This window comes from Lagenorhynchus albirostris, chromosome 4 (genome assembly GCF_949774975.1).
Source record: "Lagenorhynchus albirostris chromosome 4, mLagAlb1.1, whole genome shotgun sequence".
In the NCBI taxonomy this organism is placed as follows: Eukaryota; Metazoa; Chordata; class Mammalia; order Artiodactyla; family Delphinidae; genus Lagenorhynchus; species Lagenorhynchus albirostris.
Window position 1 is genome coordinate 93,417,400 of NC_083098.1, and position 24,865 is coordinate 93,442,264.

A 24,865-nucleotide genomic window follows, 5' to 3' on the forward strand; every position below is an offset into this window, starting at 1 on the left:
CCCTCTCTCACATTTAAGGCTTCTGTCATTACATTGAACTAACCCAGATTACCTGGGATAATCTCCTTATTTTAAGGTCAGCTGATCAGTAACCTTAATTTCATCTGTAACCTTAATTTGCCAGGAAAGATACAGAAGTCACAGGTTCTGGCAATCATGGATATCTTTGGGATGCCTTTCATTCCTGTCTATAACAGAAGAAAATGATTGTTTTGCTATCTTCTAAAATACATATTCAAACTTTGTATTGAAATTATTTTAAATATAACATGATTTGAATGAAAATATTTAATAAAAGTGAGTCACAACAACTGGAGGGAACAGGACTTACTTACAGAATCACCGTGTAAGTATCTCAGTTAACTCTCGCCACCGCAAAGCAACAATTTAACCAGTAAAATTATAATTTTTAAAAAATCTTTCAAAGTCCCTAGAAATTTGCTCAGAATAGGCAAATTTACAGATATGAGAAGTATATTAGTGGTTGCTTAGGACCGAAGTCAAAGTGGGGAAGAGAGGAAATGGAGATTGACTGCTAAGTGTCCCAAGATTTCTTAAGGGGAATGAAAATGTTATAACATTTAATTGTGGTGATGGTTGAATATCCTGTGAATTTACTGAAAATACTGAATTATATAAACTGTGAGTTATACAGTATATGAATTATATCCTTCTATTTCCTTCCTTACCATGGTACAACTCTTACATATTGAATTTTTTTGCCACTTATCTCTATACTATATTTTAACTTTTGACATAATTCATCATTTCTGGTTCTGATACAGATGATTTCTTATTTTAACCTCTACTATTTATTTCCAAAGAATCAAATTTAAACTAGATTTTGACTTAGAAGAGTAGAGAAAATGCAACAATAGTGATATTTTACTATAAAAATTTGTAAGTTCTGGCCTAATACAAAGGCAATTATACTTTTTCAATTATGTGTGAGCAATTGAAGTGCATGTGAGCCAGGTTTACAATTCCTTGGGGTGGAGAGAAAGTTTTTAAATAACTCAAGTACCTGGACCCACAAAATTTTCACTTACTTTGTCCATAAAAATCCCTCAAATGTATCCTACAATATTTTTGTGGTCAGTGTTGTTGTTAGAAGAACTACATATTAAATAGGTAAATAAAGGGAACTATTACATAAAAATGTTTGGTAATGTTCATTTTAATACAAGTAAGTATCTCATCCAAATAATTTTCAGTTTTTGTTAACTGATATTAAGCTACTTTTTTTCTTACGATACTGGAACAATTCTTAGCTGTTCATATGATGACTTCTGAAGCAAAATTTTCTGTAATCAGCAAAAATAGCATAACTAAAAACCACATGATATGGCAAATAATACCGAACTAATCTGAGAACTGAAATAAATATAAGAACAGAGGTTAAGAATTATCAGATAATTTCCCATCACCAATTATTTGGTAGTATTTTTAGAGTATTCATTTGTAGAGTATTATTAAACTGGTTTCTAGGTCAGCATTCAACTTTTCATTTAATTAAAAGATAGTGAGTGATAAAAATATTATGAGAAGATTCTTACATTGCTCTTGGTAGTTTTTTATATTAAATAAAAAATACTGAATAGTGATAAATATTGGATTATTTTTCTAATAACCTACTTGTTGCTTATAAAATGATATTATAGAAGAAAAAATAACTGGAAACACTTTCAGAAGAAACCCAACAGAGAAGTTTGAATGAATGTTCAACCAGGAAAATAAAGTGATGATGATGATTATTATTATTATTATTTTTGGTTTACTATAGTTAACTGGTCAAATTTACTAAAAAATCTCAAGAGCATAGAGCAAAAATGAACAATAACAGCTAAAACCTCTCACTTGAACATGAATATTGTCCATTTATCCTTTCTAAAACCCACTGAAAAGGTACTTAAAGATGAAAAAGGCATTAGACATCAATAGCAATAATCACATCAGACAAAATACTTTGTATTTTTTTTAAATAAGTAATTCAAATACAAGAATGATAACCTACTTAAGAATGTGAAGAAAGATATAATTTAACTGACTGAAGAGGAAGAAAACAGCATGGACTCTGTCAAATCGCCCCACAAGACCTCTTTAGAAGCTCAGCTTTTATACAAACCAGGCCCCAGAGACGGCAGAGGGAGGATACTAGTTTAAAAGCAGAAAGATCAGTTGAAACTTTGTATTCTGAACAGTGGGAAAGTCAAGTAAGCTGTGGAAAAACCCTGATCTGCTGCTCTTCTATCTTATACAGCCAACTATTATTATGCCCTCCCCACGCACTCAACTCATTTAGCAACTTCCCAGCCAAAGACCAGAAGTAAATTCTCTAGAGAAAGTGAACCAGAGAGGCACAGCAGACTTGTTTCAGCAGAGGTTAGAAAAAGGCATGGGATTGAAAGGCAGGGAATTCAGAAAGGGTGTCCATCTAAATGGAGGAATCACAACCTCCTACCTTTTCAGTTTACTTTGCAGCTAAATATATACCAACATTTACACACACACACACACACACACACACACACACACACACACACACACACTACACTCAAAGCAGGGGAGAGAACTTTTTTTTAAAGAAACTGAAAGTTCCATTACCAATGTCAATATTTGCCAAATTGCCATCTCTACTACTCTGTCTTGTGCCCTCCTGGAGTAGCACATGTATGTAGGAATATCGCTCTCAAAAAAAAGTAATAATTCCAGACAGGAAAGAGGATATGCATTTTCTGTATTCTTAGGTGGTTTTGCTTAACCCTTATCAAGTCCACAAATCCTATCTGTACCACATTTATTATGAGTGTCTCATGTATCACTTCATGTTGCTTCTCAATTCCCTTTGAAAATGCTGTCTACTCTGCCGTGGAAGAAAAACCTAATCTGGTTCTTTACATGTCTATGAAAATCAGTTCTATTTAGGTGCGATCTGTTGTATATAGGCTATGAATATAGGCTAAGAATGTGACTTCTCTTTGGTGGACTCTGTATAGGAATACATGTCCTCAACATAACTTCCATGTATTTTAGAGTCAGCAGTACACCATATAGAGTGACAATATCAATGCTATCCTATCATGTTTGTTTCAGGACTCAGAAAAAGGGAACATACTAGACATTAATATTTCCATGAAAACAATTACCAGGGAGAAGTCAATGGAAAAAGTGCTTTGGCATGGAATACATGATTTTCATGAAAATTATAATACACTGAACTGCAAGGGGAATGAAATCTGTGCAGGGAAAGTAATCACATATGTGTAGCTAATTGTCTCACTGTTTAAACCCTATGTTGTTTCTTTTTCTCCTTTCAACATATTACCCATTCCCTCTTACAGCTACTCAATTAAAGGAGTATTGAATGATTACTACAGTAGCTAGTTATGGCCCCCAATGAACCACCCACTGAAAGAATGGTGGCAGTCATCCAATTGCATAGTTCTCTTCCATGATGAATGTTGCATGATCCTATGACTTTGTTTTAATCTGTAGAAGGTGGTGATCAAGCACTGTGTCAGTTTTGCTTATAAAGCTTAAAAGCCTGGACAATTCCATTTTTGTGCTCTTGGAATCTCTGAGTTACCATGTAAATTGTTCAGCTACCATACAAACATGGAGAGGTTATGATGCTACATAGGAGGGGAGAGAGGCCCAGCTGCCGAGTGTCCAAGTGGCCCAATGGAACCTCCAGATGACTCCAGCCTCAGCTGCCATTTGACCAAAACCAGAAGAGACTCACTGGATGAACCCTTCCAAGCCCAGTCAACCACTGCACTTTGAGACAGTTAGTAATGTAGCAATAGATAACTGCCATAAATCCAAAAATCATGTTTGCTTTCTTAGGATCTTAATCTCTTCCCAATTACTCTATAACAAATATATCCTTACCATTTAGACTTAATCTGTTTTTTTTTTCATAATTTTATCAAACAAATTACAAAAATCTGCATTAATACAATGATACTACACTAGCTAATGTGTAAGTGGGTCACTTAGCTAGCAACTCAGTTTCCTTATCTCTGTAATAGTGTTCATTTTAATAATGTTTTTGGCATAAACACCAAGTATCTCTAATTTAGAGATTGAAAAGTGGAGAGGGAGAAAAGGGGGGGCATTCAAGATTTTGACATGCCCATCTTTACTTTTCCCCATGCCTCTCCCTGCAGTTCTACACAGAAAAATAGCACTATTTGTTATATGCCCAGGATAAGCCCAGGTAAAACCAGACTCAATGGTTCTGACTTGATTCCAAACATCTACTGGGAGCAAACCTCCTAGTATAATATTTTGTAGTCACAGTTAGATTCAATGCTTGAATTCCATCCAACTTAGCAAATATTTATTGAGAATTTATATATGTTGGTCCAGATTTGTATTGAAGAGGAGATTCAAATGTGAGTATGGCACCATATATACCTTCAAAAAATTTCAATATATAACCTAATATTTCCTAAACCAGGAAATATGACTTTTTCCTGGTTTAGGAAACCAGGAAATGATCATAATATGACTTTCCACAGATTCTTAGCTTTCCAGATTGCCAGAGTAGACCTATAATCTTAACTGAGAGTTGGAAAATATACTTGATGATGTTTTCACACGTCCTTATAACTATCAATACTTCTGCACAATAGTTAAATTTTTCCAAGTACCACTACAGCAGAAAACATGAAAGGAGCACAGTTACTGATGTTAACTAATAATCAAGGCTAATGGAAATGGATGAAGACTGTAATGAAGCTCACTGTCTTTTGCACAAAATCACTTTATTTTTCTAAATAAATTTATTTATTTTTATTTATTTTTGGCTGTGTTGGATGTTTTTTTGCTGAGCGCGGACTTTTTCTAGTTGTGGCAAGTGGGGGCTATTCTTCGTTGCGGGTCACGGGTTTCTCATTGCAGTGGCTTCTCTTGTTGCAGAGCGTGGGCTCTAGGCATGCAGGCTTCAGTAGTTGGGGCTCACGACCTCTAGAGCACAGACTCAGTAGTTGTGGCGTACAGGTTTAGTTGCTCCACGGCATGTGGGATCTTCTCGGACCAGGGCTCAAACCCATGTCCCTGCATTGGCATGTGGATTCTTAACCACTGCGCCACCAGGGAAGCCCCACAAAATCACTTTAAATATTGATATGAAGATTCAAAAAAAGATGGGTAAGAAATAAGGGTAAGTACAAGAATACATTAAAAACTTTCAAACAATTCAGATATGAGTATGAAAAATTAGATATAATTATTATTGTATAACTTTAGCTTCCATATAGTATAGATGTTTCTTGACAGTCAGCCTGGGGATGGACAGTTAATGGGATGTGAGTCATCCCTCAATGATGTATTATTTGACCAAACACATATAAAAATAATTGCTGAACCCTAAGATACTCTGAGTTCCATTATTTTTCTCCATGAGAATTTTGGCAGACTCCCCAACTTTTTCTTTAGTGGTCAGCAGAGTTAATGACTTAAATCACCATTTGAGTCACGTTGAGTCTACAATGCCACTGTTCCCCATGCGACCACTTTCTCTCCTGGGTCTTCACTGAAGTCCCCTGCCACTGTTGTGCCATCTTAGCATTTCATTTACTTGATGCAGTTTCTCGGTGCTCTGTGCTGGAAGAAAATCTCTTCTTTCCCCACTCTCCCCACAGGAGCAATAGACACCACCAGTTCTCCCCTTTCCTTTTAAAGGAGAAAATAACTTAGAAAGTCTCTTTTTGCCTAGGGAGAATGGTTACTTTCTGCTTCTTTTCCCATTTTCAGGTTAAAGGGACTAAAGTATTTCCCTTTTGGAGGGTGGGACAAGTTTCTTTCCTCTCTCTCTCTCTCTTTCTATCTCCATCTCTCTTTCTTTCTGTGTCTTTCCAACTCTACCAAGGAATTTCTCCATCTGTCTCAAGACATTTTCTTCTTGCACTCTCTCTCCCATCTGTTTCATGTATTTATACACATGAATATTTCTTGTGTTCTCATGCACTTTGTGGCAAACATCAGGCCAGGTACATTCATATATATTAGTCTTAATTAATCCACACAACAATCTCAGAGAACTGTGTGTAGGATTATTCTACAGAGAATATATAATATCAGAAATAGAGCAATTGAACATTTTATGGTGTGTAGTCTGGCTCATGTTAGGAAGTATGCAATCTAGTATGAAAGAAAAATATATAATTTGTTTAAAATCTTAAGGACGTGAATGGTTCAAACCAATGTCCTTTGATAGTTCAGAAAAGGAGACATCCATCTAGGCTAAGCTGTACTGTAGCTATCAATACAGCTTGAGTTAAATCTTAAACAATTGGTAAGATATGATTGAAAGAAGAGGGCATTGAAATGAAGTGAGGTGTGGCATGAATTGGGTTGGGAATGAAACCACCACAAAGAGTAAGGGTAGCATAATGCAGTGGGAATAGGATCTTGCCTTAATAGGAAACCAAGCAAGGATATGGTGCTATTTGTCAGAGGAGGGACTAAAATAACTTATTTATCAATCTGACCCTTCCTTATCTTATAGCTGAAGTATAAACAATTTTATAAATACTAATTCTCTAACACTTCTTGGTCAGCATTATGATCATGGCTCTACACATTATTTTAAAATATTAGAAAACATTGTCTTTATTAAATTGTTTTTTATTTTGTTTTGTGTTCTACCTAGTCTGATGAGGATGGAGACTAGCTGAACTATTGGGAAATCTGTATAAAGTATTTGCCAGAAGGAGACAGCTTGTGAATCACTTCACCCACTTGCCCTGCACAAAGTCATCTTCTATTTGGGCCTGTTCACATAGCATACAGCCTCTGCCTGTCCAGATGATAGACAGGTGGATGGATCAATCCGTTCTGTGTGCTGACCAGGGCAGGTTTCCACAGAAAAGAAACTGGACAGCAGACCTTCAGTCCTATGTTACATATTCAATTATCTCTTCATCTGCTCTCTCTGAGAACCCAAACTTCTTAAAAATTTTGTCTCCCACCTCACAAATACACACAACACACTACATTTCTAAAGGATGTGTGTTTTTCTAAATATAAAATATAAACTTAGTGAAAGGAGTGAGAAAATAAAGTGTGAAATAACAAATGGAAAAAATGCTGAGACACCATCCCTTTAAAACTGTGTAATCCTATTATAATATCAAGTGAACAATTAATGTTTTTTTCCACTCATGCTACTCTTTATGTTTAGCTATTGGGAAGATAAACTTGGTAACAAAGATAAAAATCTTATCTGTAGTTGAATTAAATCTGGGAATTATTTTTTATTTCCTACTAAATTTTGACTTTTAGACTACCTTTGGCCAATTAGTATAATACAGATAGACTGCTGTCTTTCTTGTTCTTAACAATGGGAGATCTCTGTCTTTACCAGAGCCCTCAATGCCTCTAACTCTTAAGAAATACTTCTTTATGATAATATTTTGAAAGTATTACTAATAGAGACAATTTTTCTGAGCCATATCTAATAGTATTTGAGAAAAGGTTGAGAACAGAGAACTGATCAGGTTTGTTGGGTTTTTTGTTTGTTTTTTGTTTGTTTGTTTTGTATTTTTCATAATATTCAGTGTTGAATTTAAATCTGTGTAATGTAGTTACACTATAGTAATCATTTAGTACCTTAGTATCTTAGATAGTTGCTGAGGTAATTGCATAAGGCAGATTGTTTCAAAATTATTTTGAAATAAATACATTGAGGTAGAATGTATTAGCTAAAGTATAAATTTCTACATCTAGATTGATCTCAAAATTTTCAGTGAAGATGGGGGAGCGTGATCATTCCAAGTGGGGGTTTCTTAACCACACCAATATTGGCATTTGGACTTGATAATTCCTTGTGTTGGAAAACTATACTGTGCATCATGGGATGTTTAACAGCATCCCTCATCTCTACTCACCAGATCCCACTAGGATCCCCTTTGTATTGATGATCAAAAGTATCTCCAGACACTGTCAAATATTCCTTGAAGGGCAAAATTGCCCCTTTTTAAGAACCACTGATCTAGATAAGAATATGACAGTAGATGTCAAGTCTGAAAGTTATCATAAGGGATAGTGAGCATCCCTTGAATAGCAACTGTAGGCCCATCCTTTGTGCTAGACATTTTATGTACAACTGTCATATGGAAAATGACTTTGATGCACTGGTGTCCTCCACACAAGCTATCCCAGAGGAACAGAACAGATTTATGGGCCAAATTAAGATACTCAAATTATATGGTTAATTAATTCAATGTAAAACAGCTAGTGAGGAAACAGGGAAAATGAATGATATATGCTAATATACTTAATATAGTGTCCAAGTATGTAGACCTGAATCCAAGGTCATGCAAAGTTCTTAGGTACTGTGTTTATTTCTACCATATCTCAACCTTCCCTGTTGATGAAGCAGTTAGTAAGATTATGGTTGAGGTTTGAGCATAAGGGTTCACAGATAGAAAGCACTGTATGGGAAAGAAGTGACTATAGACATAGCTCACTAGTTAGCTGCTAAAGAGTTATGGGTTTTTTCTGCATTGTCTAAACAGAGTACATATGGATCAACAATTAAACTGTACTGGGTGTCATCAGTAGGTGACCAGTTTAAGAAAAACATAGCTAGTATCTCAGAACTATCATGATAGAACCTTATTCATTCCATAGTTTTCTTTCTAAAAGTTACACATTTGTTTGTCCCATTATAATTTTATTTTCTCTTTAGGATGTCTTACCAATGACTAACTCACTTATTATTTAGGTTTCTCACAAGCTACTCGATTTTTTGTTATCTATACTTTTTAATATATCTTATGAGTTAGGTTTATTAAAAGCTACTAGATTTATTTACTGTCTATGCTTAACATTTCGGATGTCTTACCAATGACTAACTCACTTATTATTTAGGTTTCTCACAAGCTACTCGATTTTGTGTTATCTATACTTTTTAATATATCCTATGAGTTAGGTTTATTAAAAGCTACTAGATTTATTTACTGTCTATGCTTAATATTTCCTATAAATTTCATCTCCTCTGTAAGTTTTCTTTTCTTTAAACAAGATTGGATAATCTAAAAACAAAAAAGTCTTACATTGTAATTACTCCAATAATAATAACTAATATTGGTGGAAAATTAACTCACCTTGCTTAATGTTGGCAAATAGTACATTTTGTATCGGATTTGGGTCCATCTGTATCTAAACTAGTTTTTGTTTTGCTTCTTTTTACTCTGACGCATTACCTTTTTGAACAAGGATCACTAAAATAAATCCTAGTAATGTTTCTCTGGGATTCCCCACCAAATACTTTTTTCCCCCATGTACATTAATTATGAAAGCTTCTGGAAGCAAGAAAATCCACAAAATTAATACAACATATGTATAAGAATGAATTTTATAATTAACTCTTCCATACTTTCTGAATATATATATATATATACCAACACAACCTCAGCCTTAAAGTTTTCTTCAGTTCTACTAAGTTTTAGACAAACTTCTTCCTGACTGTAGGTCCCACCCTCCCTATTCTGAGAGAATTACTCTGTAAAACTCATAACTGTAAATTCTTTCTTTGCCTCTTTAAGATGTAAATCTTCTAAAATCCTGGGGCCAGTTTTACCACCTAGGGAAGTCTTTGTCAAGGACTTGGGAGACATACTTTTGAAATGCAATCATCAAGGAAGATAGTGCCCCTATTGCTAGGTTTCTGCGGGGTCGGGGCTGGCAGTTAGGAGTGTAACAGGGTGAGCACTCTACTCCAAGTTGTAAAACTGCTTCCTGTCATGAAGATAAGATTTTGTTTTACCTCTGGGTAAGTCTCATTAGCATAAACAGATGGTTTCAGATTTCCTCACCCCACCCCATCCCAGCTATTCAAAACTCTCAGCAACATGGATGGACTTAGAGATTTTCATACTGAATGAAGTAAGTCAGACAGAGAAGGACAAATATTGTATATCATTTATATATGGGATCTAAAAAAATGGTACAAATGAACTTATCTACAAAACAGAAATAGAGTCAAAGATGTAGAAAACAATCTTATGGTTACCAGGAAGGAAGAGAGGGAGGGATAAATTGGGAGATTGGAACTGTCATATACACACTACTATATATAAAACAGATAACTAATAAGGACAGGGAACTCTACTCAATACTTTGTAATGACCTTGATAGGAAAAGAATCTAAAAAAGAGTTGATAGATATATATGTATAACTGATTCACTTTGCTGTACAGAAGAAACTAACACAATATTGTAAATCAACTATACTCCAATAATTTTTTTAAAAAAATAATAAAGAAAAACTTAAAAAAAAAAAACCTCTCCTACCCATTGTTTCAGCAGAGTTGAGTTCAGACTGAATTTTGGTCTCTTTCTCCGACTGCAGTAAGCTTGAAGAAAATCATCCTTGCCTGATCAAATAGATAGCTTGGCAGATTAGATTAGATTAGATTAGATTAGATAGATAAATAGATAGATGATAGATAGATAGATAAATAGATAGAGAGGTAGATAGATAGATAGAGAAATGCAACATTATGCCAGGAGTTCAACATCCCCAAGTTTATGAACATCAGAGGTAGGATTAACAGCATTCATGCTATCCAACTGCTCTCTGACCAGGAAGTTGATGGAGTGACTCAGGGTTTGCCTCTCCTTCAGTGACTGCATGTCTTCAGCCAAAATCTTGTGGATGTCTTGAGAAGCAGTCCAAGGACCAGCTGATCTACTGGCCCCCACACAGAGGCTGAGTTGCACAAGCCATCCACAACAGAGAAGCTCACCACTGCTGGTTTGTGCCCTCAGAGTGATGCCCAGGATGAAGGAGATCTTGAATGATGAAGGCCTGAGCATTGCTGAGCCCAGCATTAACCTGGTACTACCAGCCATCCTGCCATGAGACACCTGAAAGTTGTGTCCCAGGCCTTTCTCCAGCAAATTTAGGCTAATAAGGCTCAGAAAAAGTTGGTGCAGAATACTGGGCACCCACACAGAGCAGAAGCAGTGGTTACAGCTGCTCATGTGTCTGTGGAAGCTGGACCACTGCCATGCAGTGTCTTCATGTTGGAGCAGAAGCCAGTGCTCATCAGGGAGTTGGCCTGGTCCATCATGGGCAACTATTGCACCTCCATGAGCCCTGCGCAGGTGGAGAAGCATGTGCAGCTTGTTTCCAGACTGAGTTGCTCCCAGACTGCCTCAGCCTCCACCATATCTTCCATTTACATCTCCACCAAGCTGGAAAATTCTACCAATTTCATGGGCATCACTGTGCTGCTAGATTTCTTTGCTCATTGACCATTGCCATATGATCAAACATCTGAGCTGGAGACATACCAACTTGGTCCAATTCCATGCCTCTTTTTTAGTCCTTTTTGTCAATGTGATACAATTTGCTCATACCTTGATCAGAGTCCCTATGAAGGTCAAAGGTTAGAAGTGGGCTTTGGGCTCTAGGTCCAAGAAAGTGTTCCTCTATTCATGGTGATGAGTATGCCTCATGGGGTTCCTGTAGAAATGTTGATATTATACTGGTTCCTCTCGGTGTTTAATATTAAGAAATATGGCAGGTTAGAAATGTAAGATTCAATCTTAGTTTGAAAGTTTTACTTCTCTTATTACTTAATTGAAGCTTGTTATGATCATCTAATCCATATTATGTAAATTAATTATTACTCAAACTTCAAAAGTCAAATACCTCAGGAGGAAGCAAGGTTTTTTTAAGTACTTTTGTTTTCTTTTCTCTACTCTTATATCCAAGCTGTATATCTGTTACTATAATGTAACTTCAATTCACCTGTCTGTACTTCCGATCAGTATAAAGGGCTAGGTCAACAATTAATATCTAATATGAAAATATCATTAAATTTATCCAAAATATATTCTATCATGATGATTTTCTATAAAACAACAAAAATATTATTTCATATGAATGAAAAAATGTTGTAGTGTGACCCCCTTCTATTCAGAACCCTGAATCCGTACATCTGTCTAAAGCTCTAATGAGTGCTTAGAATTGGGCTATACACTAGATGCTGGGCAGGCTGCTTGTGCTTAACCAAGTTTCAGAAAATAAAATACGCTATTGGAACTCCTCTTCTTCACTAGTATATCTGAATACTGATTATAACATTGAGATGAGCTATTCAGTTATTTATAGTTTGTATGTCTAGTTTTCCCCTCAGGGATTTTCAGTGTAATACCATATTTCTGTCTTATAAATTATATAGATAAAAATATTGGCAAGAAATAGAGAATGTCCTTGGCATCTGCCACAATAATGGAAACACAAGACCTTTGGCAAAGAAGATTTAGAAGAAAGCTGCCAACAAAAAAATAAATCGGACATTTCCTCAAAATGCTGAAATCCTGCCTACGATAAAGCAATTAATAATCCAGGTCTGCACTGAGCACCTATTTAGTTGCATTCACCATTGCACTGGGCATAGTAAGCAAAAGTGAAAAAAAAGATGAGGTAAGTCCTCCACTGAGATGCTTAAAATTGAATTCATGAAACACAATGCATATCCAATAATTAACCTCATTTGTACAATCCTGCATAGTTCAACATTAGTTACAAGAAAACAGACATTAGCATTCTCTGAAGTAATTTTCTGAGACAATAACCTTATTGCAGTTTGGAGTATGGACTGAAGTGAAGAAAAGATTAGTTGAAGAGATACCTCCCTATAAAGGAGACTATTGCAAAGTTTCTGGGAAGAGATAATGAAGGCCTGAACTAGGGCACTGGCAGTGGAATTGGAGAGGAAAAGCCAGATCCAAGACATATTTATGAGGAAGGATTAATAAATGAATAACTAGATGCATGAGATGGAGAAGACATCAGGAGTCAAGGTTGGCTCTGAAGTTTCTATCTTGGGAAACTGGGTATCTGTGAAGCTTCCTTAAGACCAATTGACTGTCTTCAAGATTTCCATGATGTGCAGGTTCTCAGGCAGTTCTGTGCTCATAGGGTGAATTCATCCTTATACCTCAGTTACTGTAAGTGAGGCAGGATCTGTCTGTTACAGAAAAAATGATGGCTTCAGTTCCAAGGTCTCTGCTTAAATGTGGCAGCATATTTTCACACTGCCAGAGCTTGAGGTAAGCATACAGCAGAAAGTTTCACATCATTTGATGTGCAGTCTTCATATTTTATTATTTTTCTTTCTTTGCCATGCATGATTCTATAGATTTAATTCTTTAAATAAATTTGCTAGACCTATGTCATTTATTTTATGACTGTAGGGGCAGATTAAGCCAAGGTTGTAGTTTTACAATTATATGACTACTATTATATAATAATTTCTACTGAAAGGAATTTGTTCATTTTAAGGATTACTTATAGAACAAACAAGTAAATAATTCATTCAGATTAATTTATGATAGTAGAGGAACAAAATGAAATTTTTACAGCACTGGAGTAAGAGTCAGGATATTTCAGTGCAAGTGTCATTTCTTTTACAAAATACCTATGCCCTTTGGATCTCAGCCATCACCAAAATCCACTATAGCTTCAATTTCTTCTCTGAGAATTGTTTTTATCTTTCTGTACTAAATGGAATCTAGTTTCCATTGGAGGTGCTGGGTCACATGGGGTCTGCTAGGACAGTAGGCATGAAGTTGGAGTAGGCGGCTGCCTTAATCCTCTTTGTCACTTTAAAACTCTCCTTCCAGCCTCCTTATGTCCCTTGACCTTTTAATCTCATGTCACAAACTAGACTGTCTACTTCACTTTCTCTTATCTGTCATCTTCTAATCCCTAGGGTACTCTACTTTAAGATTTTACTTTATGACTCAATCACTTTTTCTCTCCAATACCATTCCATCAATAATCAATATCTGGATCTCTGATCCAGAACCTCCTCCTCTCCATATATTTTGTCCTCTATTCACTCACTCATTCCCATTGTTATACCATAGGTCTGGTGATCACTAATAAAAGTGATATCTCAACTTCAAGCCTCAAATTTCTGACACCATCTCCTTTATTTTACCTCACTCCCTCAAAACCTCAATCCACAATCCTCTGCTCAAAAATGTCACATCAATTGATATAACCACTTTTTAACCATGTCATGTCCTCTTTAGCTTTCTTCTTTAGCTTTACCTTTCATGGATTTCATATTAAACAATTACTGTGAACATTCACTCAGTTCTTTGCTCCCATCTTGTTTTGGCATTTTCACTTAGCAAAGTCACAATCCTGGTCAAACCAAACTCTTTCTTATTCTGCATCAGCAACCATGAAGATGAAGATGTTTGGAGAAAAAAGGTACAAACACACTGACCAGGCTCCACTAAATACTGAATCACTAATGACAGTGGGATGTCCAGCAATAATACAGGATTTCCCTGCCTTTCTCTTTCCCACTTTCCCATCACTGTTTCATGATGTGCAGTCTTCGTTCAGACTTCCTATACTTCCTTGTCCTTTCTTACATGTAGTGAATTGGCATCATAATTCACTGAAGCAGTCAGAAGAAAACTTGTCGATGTTCCTAGAATACATTTAACAACTTACCTACATCTCTGCCCCTTTTATGGTCAGCAGTGCTCCATTCATTTTCTTAACTAGTGCTAATCCTGCCTTCAGTGAAGTAAAGCCCACCCTCAATCACTCATTTTGGATTCAGCCTTTAGAAATTCTCTTTTTCATCTTCTCCTGCTTATTTTTTATATACACGAAAATATGCTATAATTTCTCCCTTGTTAAACAAACAACACAAAATAGAACTTCTCTCTTGGCACCAAGTCCCTCATGAGCTACCATCCTATCTATTTTATGGCAAAAATTTTTAAAGTGATTGTCCCCATTTTATCTTCTTCCATTCTTTCTTGAACCTATGCCAATTAGGTTTCATTTTCACATATTCAACCAAAATTGTTCTAATTAATAACACCAAATGACCTTCATCTTATTTGACTTTTCAGCCCCACTTGCATAGTTGAACACTCTCTCATCCTTGAAATACTTTCTTCACGTGGCTTCTAGTACACTTAACTTTCTTCATTTTTTTTTCTATTTCACTGGCAAATAATCTTCTTTCTGTTTCCTTTGAGTTTTCTTTTCAACTTGACTGAATTAACATTGTAGTGTTATAGGAATCTGTGTTTGAAACACTTGTCTTTCTACACACCATTGTTTCTTTGGCTATTTCCTCTAGTTTCGTGCCTTTAAATATATGACTAGATGGTATTTGTGAAACTTCAGTATGCACAAAGTTGCATGCATTTGATTAGATGTTCTTTGAAGGTGGAAATTCTTAACTTTGTAACCTCCAATTATTGATGCTCAACTTAATATCTCTATCATTGACCTTTCCCATGAACTCTAAATTTGATTGTCCAATTTCTTATTAAACATCTCCAATTGTATGTGTAATAGACATCTCAGATTTTAAATACCCAAAGCCTAGCACCTGATAACAATAACAGTTGTCATCTATATAATGCTTACTATGTACCAGAAAATACTCTAATAACGTTACATATATTAGTTGACTTATCCCTTATAATAAGTCTATGAAGTCATTGCTATTATAAATGAAGAAATAGAGATATAAAGAAGTTAAATAAATCACCCAAGTTTATGCAGCTTGTAAGCAATTGGCTTGGCACAAAATATGTAGATGCCAGAATGCATGTACAGTATGCTGCTTCTCTGATCTTTTCCCACAAACCTCTTTTGTCTATATTGTTCCCCAAGTCAGTAGATAGAAACTCCTTCCTCCCAACTACTCAAGTCAAAATTTTGGAGCCTTCCTTGACTTAGTTTCACAACACTTAATCCTTTCAATTTTTGGTTCAGAATCTGTTTACTTCTCACTACCCCATTGCCATTATTTTGGCCCAAGCTACCTGTGTTGCTCATTTGGATGCCAGTAATAGCTTTCACACTAGTTTCCTACTCCCACCTTTGTCTTCCATTAGTCTTTCTTCAACACAGCAATGGTATAGAGGCATTCTTATTAATATAAAAGATCACAACAGATCCTTTTAATGGCTTACCATTTCACTCAAGTAAAAGCAAACACTATTAATGTGGCCTTGAGAGGTCATAAATAGCAAATTTGAGAGAAAGTTACAGAGATTTTCAATGTACTCCATGCTCCCAGATGGTCTCCTCCAATATCAACATCCCATATCAGTTTTACATATATTACAATTGATGAACCTATATCGACATATCATAATCATGCAAAATCCTAAGTTTACCTTAGGTTTTACTCTTAGTGTTGTATATTCTATGCATTTGGACAAATGCATAATGACATGTATTAATCGTCATGGTATTATATAGAGTATTTTCACTGCCTTAAATATTCTCTGTGTTCTCCCTATTTAACGCTCAACCCACAATCCCTGGCAACCACTGAGATTTTTACTGACTTTTCCAGTCTTTTACTGTCTTTTCCAGTTTTGCTTTTTCCAGAATGTCATATGGTTGGACATAAAAGCTAAAGTTTTTAGCTTTCTAAGATTGACATATTTTACTTCATAATATACATTTAAGTTTCTTCTTAATGGTTTACTAGTTCTTTGTTTATCACTGAACAATATTCCATTGTCTGAATGTATCACAGTTTATTTATCTATTAGTCTACTGAAGAGCATCTAGGTTGCTTCCAAGTTTTGGCAAATATGAATAAAGCTGCTATAAACATCCATGTGCAAATTTTTGTGTGGACATAAGTTTTCATCTCATTTGGGTAAATATGAAAGAGTGGGATTGCTGGAGGGTATGGTAAGAGTATGTAAGAAAGAAACTGTAAGAAACTGAGAGTAGCTATACCATTTTGTATTCTCACTAGCAGTGAATGAGTGTTCTTGTTTCACACCCTCATCAGTATTTGGTTTTTTCAGTGTTCCAGATTTTACCATTCTAATAGGTGTGTACTAGTACTTTATTGTTGTTTTCATTTACATTTTCCTGATGACATATTATATGGAACATCTTTTCATTTGCTTATTTTTCAACTATATTTCTCCTTTGATGAGCTGTTTGTTAAGGTCTTTGGCCCATTTTTTTAAAATGGGTCATGTATTTTCTTATTGATGAGTTTTAAGGGTTTCATATATTTTAGATAACTGTCCTTTATCAGTTGTATCTTTGCAAATATATTTTCCCAGTTTGTGGCTTATCTTCTCATTTTCTTGACATTGTCTTTCTCAGAGCAGTTTTTGATTTTAATAAAGTCCAGCTTATCAATTAATCTTTTCATGGATTGTATCTGTGTTGTATCTAACAAGTCATCACCATACTTAAGACCATGTAGGTTTTCTCCTGTTAGGAGTTTTATTCTTTTGCATTTTACATTTAGGTCCATTCAGAGTTAATTTTTTTTTCATGATTCAGGGATTTATTAAGTCATACATACAAAACATACTGCTAATTGCATTAGTAAAAGATCAATGTAAAAACACTCCACAGTTCTGCAACTGTCAATTTAAAAAATTTTTTTCTAGTGGTTGAAAGGTCCAAGCTCATATTCTTGTCAGTGGGTAAGTTGTACAGAACTTCGTTAGCACGAGCACAGGGTTGACAGAACCTCACAGACCCCAAGGAACATCGTTAGGGCAAGGACAGGAAGCGTGTGTACGCTGTGAGGCAAGAGGCGGTCAGTGTTATTAGTCCAGGTGCAGTGTCGTTAATCTGGCAGCGTTTACAGTTTAAGAATATCTAAGTATTTTAAAAACTGTAAAGCTGCAACATAGGATTTTTACACCTAGTTACTAGAAAACCAAGGAAAGCACTTACTAGCTTTGGATAAGGTAACATGAAAACAGGAATGCACTTTTACTAATCTACAAAAAAAATTTTCTAATGCATATTCAGAACGATTTTATAATACAAGGAGGCATATTGCTCATTAAGAAGGGGTTCTATAAGAAAAGCACTTACTAAGTTAGCAACTATGAGAATGATGAGGTCAAAGATGGATTAAGTGCCCAATTTCAGGAGGGATGAGCACGTTTAAGGAAAAGGAAAAGCTTAAGAAAACACTTACGGATAATACCGGCCTTTCTTCATCATCTACAGCATTTGACAGAAATTAACCTTTTAAAACGTTTACCCGTGACACTTTTAATAGTTTAATTATTACGTATACAATGTAGTGTAAATTAATCTCCATATTTTGTTAAAATACTGTCTTCATCCTCTGATCACAGGTGTTCCACACACTCCACCCAGTGGACCCACGGCCAGAGCAGAATGCTTCATCGGAGGGAACATGGGAGTAAAAGCTCTGTTCAAAATCTCACAAAAGCTAATACACTAATTTGTTTTAAAAATCTCACTACGAAATCAAAAAGATTGATCCAAAGAGCTGAGCTGTTACACTCGTTCATTATGATGTACAGTACAGTGTTAGGTAGTGAACGTGGGCTGGTAAATCAGGATGCATTAAATGGCAACGTCTCAGGAAGGAGGCTGTACTGCTCTTCGCGTCTGAAACTCATTAGCGAGCGTCTGCATCTCCTGCCTCAGAAGCTAGTCTCTTCCAGACAAATGTCTTTGAACAGTTTAGTGCTTAGAGTTCTTAGCCCAACAATGCAACTTAGTTCACAAGGTATTTTGGCAACTCTTAATCTGAGCAAGAATAGGGGCTTTGAGAAATAAGGCTTTAAGGAAGCTCGTCATCTTAGGGCTAAACTTTAATAGGATGTGAAAGTTTGAACTCTTACACTTTAAACAAACAAAACCTAGAAATTACTGATTGGTTCAAAACGATTTTATGGAAAAACTAATCTGTAACAAAAACTTGGCATTGAGTGCGAAGGCTCCACCGTTTGAGCAAAGCGTACAAAGGGTCCTGGGGGACAGGGACAGGCGGGAGGGGTCCGGACATTCACAACAGCAGGCATTTTCTCTTCCTCTTCTTGACGGGGGGCGGGCAGAGAACCGCCCGGATAGCTTCATCAAACACCATCTTAAGACCTCGCTGCGTGAGTGCCGAGCACTCCAGGTATTTGACGGCACCGATCTCCTTGGCCATGGCCAAGCCCTGCGGGTAGGTGATGGGTGTCAGCTTCTTCTCCTTCAGTTTCTCAATCGTGTCTTTATCATCCCTCAGATCAAGTTTCGTCCCCACCAGAATGATAGGAGTGTTGGGACAGTGGTGTCGCATTTCAGGGTACCACTTTGCATGAACATTTTCAAATGATGCAGGACTCACAAGAGAAAAGCAAATCAAGAATACATCCGTTTGCGGATAGGATAGGGGACGTAATCGGTCATAATCTTCTTGTCCAGCTGTATCCCACAAGCCCAGATTCACCGGTTTTCCATCCACCATAACATTGGCGGAATAGTTGTCAAAGACAGTGGGGATATACTCTCCAGGAAAGGCATTGGTCGTATAACTGATCAGGAGGCAAGTTTTACCTACAGCTCCGTCTCCCACCACCACACACTTGATGGCCTGCATCTGGGCTGCTCTCTGGGCCGCAGCGGCGGTGGCCGGGCACTGAGGCGAAGAGCGGAGAGCTCGGGGCGCGGCGGCAGGCGGGCGCGCGGCTGCGGGTGGCGGGGCGAGGGGTGCCGGGGCCACGGTCCACGCCGCCTTGCCCTCCGCCGTTGTGAAGCCGGAGCCCAGCAGTAGCCACCACCCAAAACTGGGGAAAACTCCAGAGTTAATTTTTGTAAAGAGTATAAAGTCTGTGTCTAGATTCTGTTTTTGTTCTTTTTTTCATATGTGCATGTCCAATTGTTACATTTATAGAAAAGACTATCTTTGCTCCATTGTATCACTTTTGGTTCTTTGTCAAAGATCAGTGGAATAAATTTATGTGGGTCTATTTCTGTGCTCTCTATTCTGTTCCACTGATCTATTTTTCTACTCTTTCACCAATACTATACTGTCTTGATTACTGTAACTTTATAGTAAGTCTTGAAGTTGGGTAGTGTCAGTTCTCTAACTTTATTCTACTCCTCCAATACTGGATCTTTTGCTTCTTTATATAAGCTTTAGAACTGATTTGTTAATATTCATAAAATAATTTGCTAGGATTTTGATTGGGATTGTATTGAATCTATAGGTCAAGTTGGGAAGAACTTACATCTTGTCAATATTTAGCCTTCTTCATGAAAAATTACATTCATCTCCTATATATATATATATATATATATATATATATATATATCTCATTTTTTGCTGGTCCCTCAGACTCTCTTGGTTGTTGAATATGTCAAGTGTTCTCTTACTTCAGGATCTTGGTCCTTGTTGTTCCATCTTCTTGGAGAGCTCTTTCTCACATATCCACATAGTCTTTGATCACAAGTCATCTTCTCAGTGGGGCCTTTGTTAATGTCCTGTAGTACTCAAGACAACCAATTTAAATATTTAAACAGAAAGGGATTTAAAAAAAAAATTTTACTGGAGTAGATTTGATTTACAATGTTGTGTTAGTTTCTGCTGTACAACCTAGTGAATCAGTTATACATATAAACATATCCATTCTTTTTTTCTTTTTTTTTAGATTCTTTTCCCACATAGGCCATTACAGAGTGTTGAGCAGAGTTCCCTGTGCTATACAGCAAGTTCTTATTAGTTATCTATTTTATATATAGTAGTGCATATATATCAATCCCAATCTCCCAATTTATCCCTCCCACACACACACTCAGAAAAGGATTTAATACATGGTAATAAGTTTAGAAAAAACAATTTGAGAGACTGAGGAAGTAGGCTGTAGTCTATGATTTTAGAAGTGCCTCCTAGAATTCAGCTTCCACTACAACTCTTGATACACAGGAATGAAATTGATGACTAAATCTAGAACTTTGTAACCATAATTTTTCCTTAGAAAAGAGCAAAGACTCTGCAGAGAAATGGTCTTCACCTCATTTCTCCCTTACGAAGCTCACCCAAATGCACCAAATTGGTCCATTTTTTGTACCCAGAATTTTAGTTTCAAGGATGTTTGGGAAATGTAATTTTTAGCTTTCTAGATGCTATTGTACAGAGATGCACAATAGGAGAAGAAAATTAATCATCCATGCTAATAGATGTATGCAGTACAGCACACTTTAAAAATTTTCATGTCCCACTAACACAAGCATCAATTATCTTTTTTCTCTATTATTTCTCCAAAGTACTTATTAAACTCTCATGTATTGTATATTATATTAATTGATTTTGCTTGTTTACTGATTTTCGCCCTTAGAATTTTTATCTGTTTGGTTTTTATCAGACATTCAAGACCTCAAAGGATGTCTGCCAAATAATACACAGGTTGTTCAGAGTATTACATGAGATAAACCTATGTGTATATATATAAAATAAATTCCTCACATAGATCATATCTCATAGTTATCAAAAAATATTTGTAAATTTTGTTTTTCCTTTTCCTATGTTCAATATACTATAGAAGAATTCGTTACACATCTCCTTAGGCATTCACTCAATTGGTCCTCAGCTGGACAAATTCTTCCTACCTTGCAATAAATCATTATGATTTTTCATTCATCAATCTTCACAAAAGATTCAATTTAACTCTTCCTCTGACTCTGTCTTCAAAAATTTATTATTACCACTTAAGTCTTTTGTTACACATTTCAATCTCTCCAGAAGATAGGGAGAATAGTATGCCAATACCTAAGGTGATACAGTCATGTTTGTAACAGATTCAAGCCAAAGATTTCAAGCCCAGTACCAATGTGCAAGATGTGGTATTGTATGAACTGTGGCTGAGTCCAAATTCATCTGGAAGGAGTGGGGTGCATTTATGTTAACAATATTTGAAAAGACTTGGGAAAGAAGAGTGGCAACCATCATTTTTACAAGCTCTGTATTATTTTCCAAAACATTATCACATATTTTTCATAAGCGAGGGCTCTGTAATTCCTTGAAGCTTGGGTAGTGGCTAGATTAGCCAGGTTTGTATAGACAAAAGGTAAATGCCCTAATCTATTTTAGGCCAAAAGTCTAGCAGGTTAAGACAGTTTCCATCTTGCCAAGAGCTGAAAAAATGGAAAGAAAATAGAATGTATGGAATAAGGGATAATTTAAGCGAATTAAAAATTTTTTGATTTCTAGTTCTTACTTAGAGGAGTCTGAGAGTCAAGACAGATATGACCTGGGAAATTATGGAGATTATACAGGTCAGTGAATCTGTCCTCTCTACATGTTTTCAAAATCTGTTTTTCAGTCAGGTGAGATGATTTCTAGGTCTTAGTTAAGCCAACGCAGACCTGTAACATAAGGCATATTTTTCAGTATCTAGATGTATATAATCTTGATCCATAATATATTGTACCTGCACAATCATCACTATTTTAACCTATTTATGTAATAAATAATTTCTTTTTTATTAATCAAAATATTTTAACTTTTAAATCCTTATGAAAAGAATGGTCCTGGCTTTATGTATTCACTTTGTTTTGATGCTCTCCATTCCCTTCAACAGTTTCTTCTAAAGTAATTTTAAAAGAAGATAGCTTTGTGATTTTGAGTAAAAATTATTCTGAGGATTTCTCTGTTTTCTTTATAATAGTTTAAAATATTTATGATCTACAGTCTCTGTCTCAAATGATTGGAAAGAACAACATCTACCAATTTTATTTTTTACTTTGGTTAAAAAGAATACATTTTAATGTTTCTTTTGACCTCAAAAATTGTACATGCATATACTAAATTTGATATAAATTAGTTTAAATAAGAGGATTTTTTCAAAAAAACGTATTCAGTAGTCTCACAAGCAACCTGGAAGAAATTCTGATTTATTCCTTTTTAGAGAAGGAAATTGCATATTGTCTTTGCTATAAGAAATAGACATCAGTAGTGAGATTCATGGAGTATTTGATATACACTCCTATTATGTCACAAAGGTCAAGAGCAATTCAACAGAAAAAGAAATTACCCAAATAAAAAAAAATGGACAAAGAAATTGAGTAGCCATTATTCCAAAGAAGACTTGTAAAATGCCATCAGATATAAAACAAGGTAATAAACATCACTAATAACTAGGGAAATGCATATCAAAACCACAATGAGATAGCACCTCATATCCATTAGGATGGCTTTTATTAAAAAAAAAGATAACAAATGTTGGCAAAGGTGTGGAGATGAGAATCCTTGTGCACATTTGGTGGAAATATAGATTGGTACAGCCACTATGGAAAACAATATGGAGATTCCTCAAAAATTAAAAATAGAACTACCATATAATCTAACAATCACACATCTTGCTATATATCCAGAGGAAATGAAATCAAAATTTTGAAGAGATCACTGCACTTTCATGCTCATCGCAGCATTATTTACAATAGCTAAAATATGGAAGCAACCTAAATGTTCATCAACAGATGAGTGGATAAAGAAAACGTGGTATATGTACACAACAGTATATTATTCAGTGTTAAAAGAGAAGGAAACACTGTTATATGTGACAACATGGATGAAACTGGAGGACATTATGCTAAGTAAAATGAGAAAGAAAGAGAAGGACAAAAACTACTTGATACCACTTATATTACAAATCTAAAGTAGTCAAACTTATAAAAGTAAAGAGTAGAATGGTGGTTGCGAGAGGCTAGAAAGGAGGGGAAAATAGGGGGGTATATGTCAAAGGGTACAAAGTTTTGATTATCCAGAATGAATAAGTCTTAGAGATCTACTGTATAACATAGTGTCTACAATTAACAACACTCTATTGTTTACTTAAAAATTTGCTAAGAAGGTAGATTTTATATTACGTGTTTTTAAGTTAAAAATAAAAACTAAAATTTTTGTATAAATAAATAAGAGGGTGAGAGAAATCTTTTGGAGGGGATGGGTAGGTTCATGGCAGATATTGTGGTGATAGTTTCACAAGTGTATACTTCTTTCCAAACTCATCAAGCTGTGTACATCAATTATGTGGAATATTTTGCAGTTCAAAAAGAAAAAAGGAAGAGAACAAATAAAAACAGTATTGAGGTTTATGGAGCGTCTGATGTACATTCCTGTTAAATCTTGATATCAAGAGATTTTATATTTCTCACAAGTAAACTGATACTAGATCTCTAAGGTTATTAGCTTCTAATGTGAGTGAATAACAAATGTAGGGGAATACCTACATTTTAAATTCCTACATTTTTAACAATTCAATCCTTCATCACTAATTGAATATATTTGACAATGATAATTGACAACAATGATACTTCATAAAAGTGGTCATTGGATAATCTTAATTTTTCTAGATATTATACTTCTCAGCCAAATATTTGGTCTCTAATTTTTAAAGAACTTATCCAAATTGCTCTTACCTCCCCCCACCAAACTGTAATATCTCCACATGCTGTTTATTTCCTCATTAATCTTAGCTGGGTGAGTCTAATTAGTGAGACTTAGTCTATGTGTTTGCAAAAGCACCTGGGAAATATATGTCTGTTTGTTGCTGTATTGTTATTTTAAGTCCTAGTTTGTAAAGGTAGGACTCATTATATAGGAAACTAACAAAATGTAACCAGATTGTTAAAAGATATGTTGGGATGTTAGTCAAATTCATGTCCACTACATGTTCTATACAGTAAAGGATAAGCAACAAAACTACTTGGATAACTCTTCAAAGATATCTATATATCCACCTATCTATCTATCTATCTATTTACCTATCTATATCTATGTTCAGTTATCATCACAGGGCTACTACATTAAAATCTCAGAAGCTATGTCTTAGTAGTATTTAGTGAAAGTAGGGAGAAAAATCCAATGTGCACTCTAGGGTAAGAGCATTGGTTCTCAAAATATAATACATATCAAGAACACCTAGGACACTGTTAAAGTTAATATTTCTGGATGCTATTCCCAGTGATGTTGATTCAGTAGGTATGAGGTTGGTTTCAATAATTTTCATTTTTTAAATGGACTCAGAAGAAGTATTTTGATAGATCTAGACCAAACTG

At 35.5% G+C, this 24,865-nt stretch overlaps 1 pseudogene; it reads right to left on the reverse strand.

The window, feature by feature from the left end:
• Positions 1–18,840: 18,840 nt before the first annotated feature.
• On the reverse strand, positions 18,841–19,406 carry LOC132519398 (ras-related C3 botulinum toxin substrate 1-like; annotated as a pseudogene).
• Between the last annotated feature and the right edge of the window lie 5,459 nt (positions 19,407–24,865).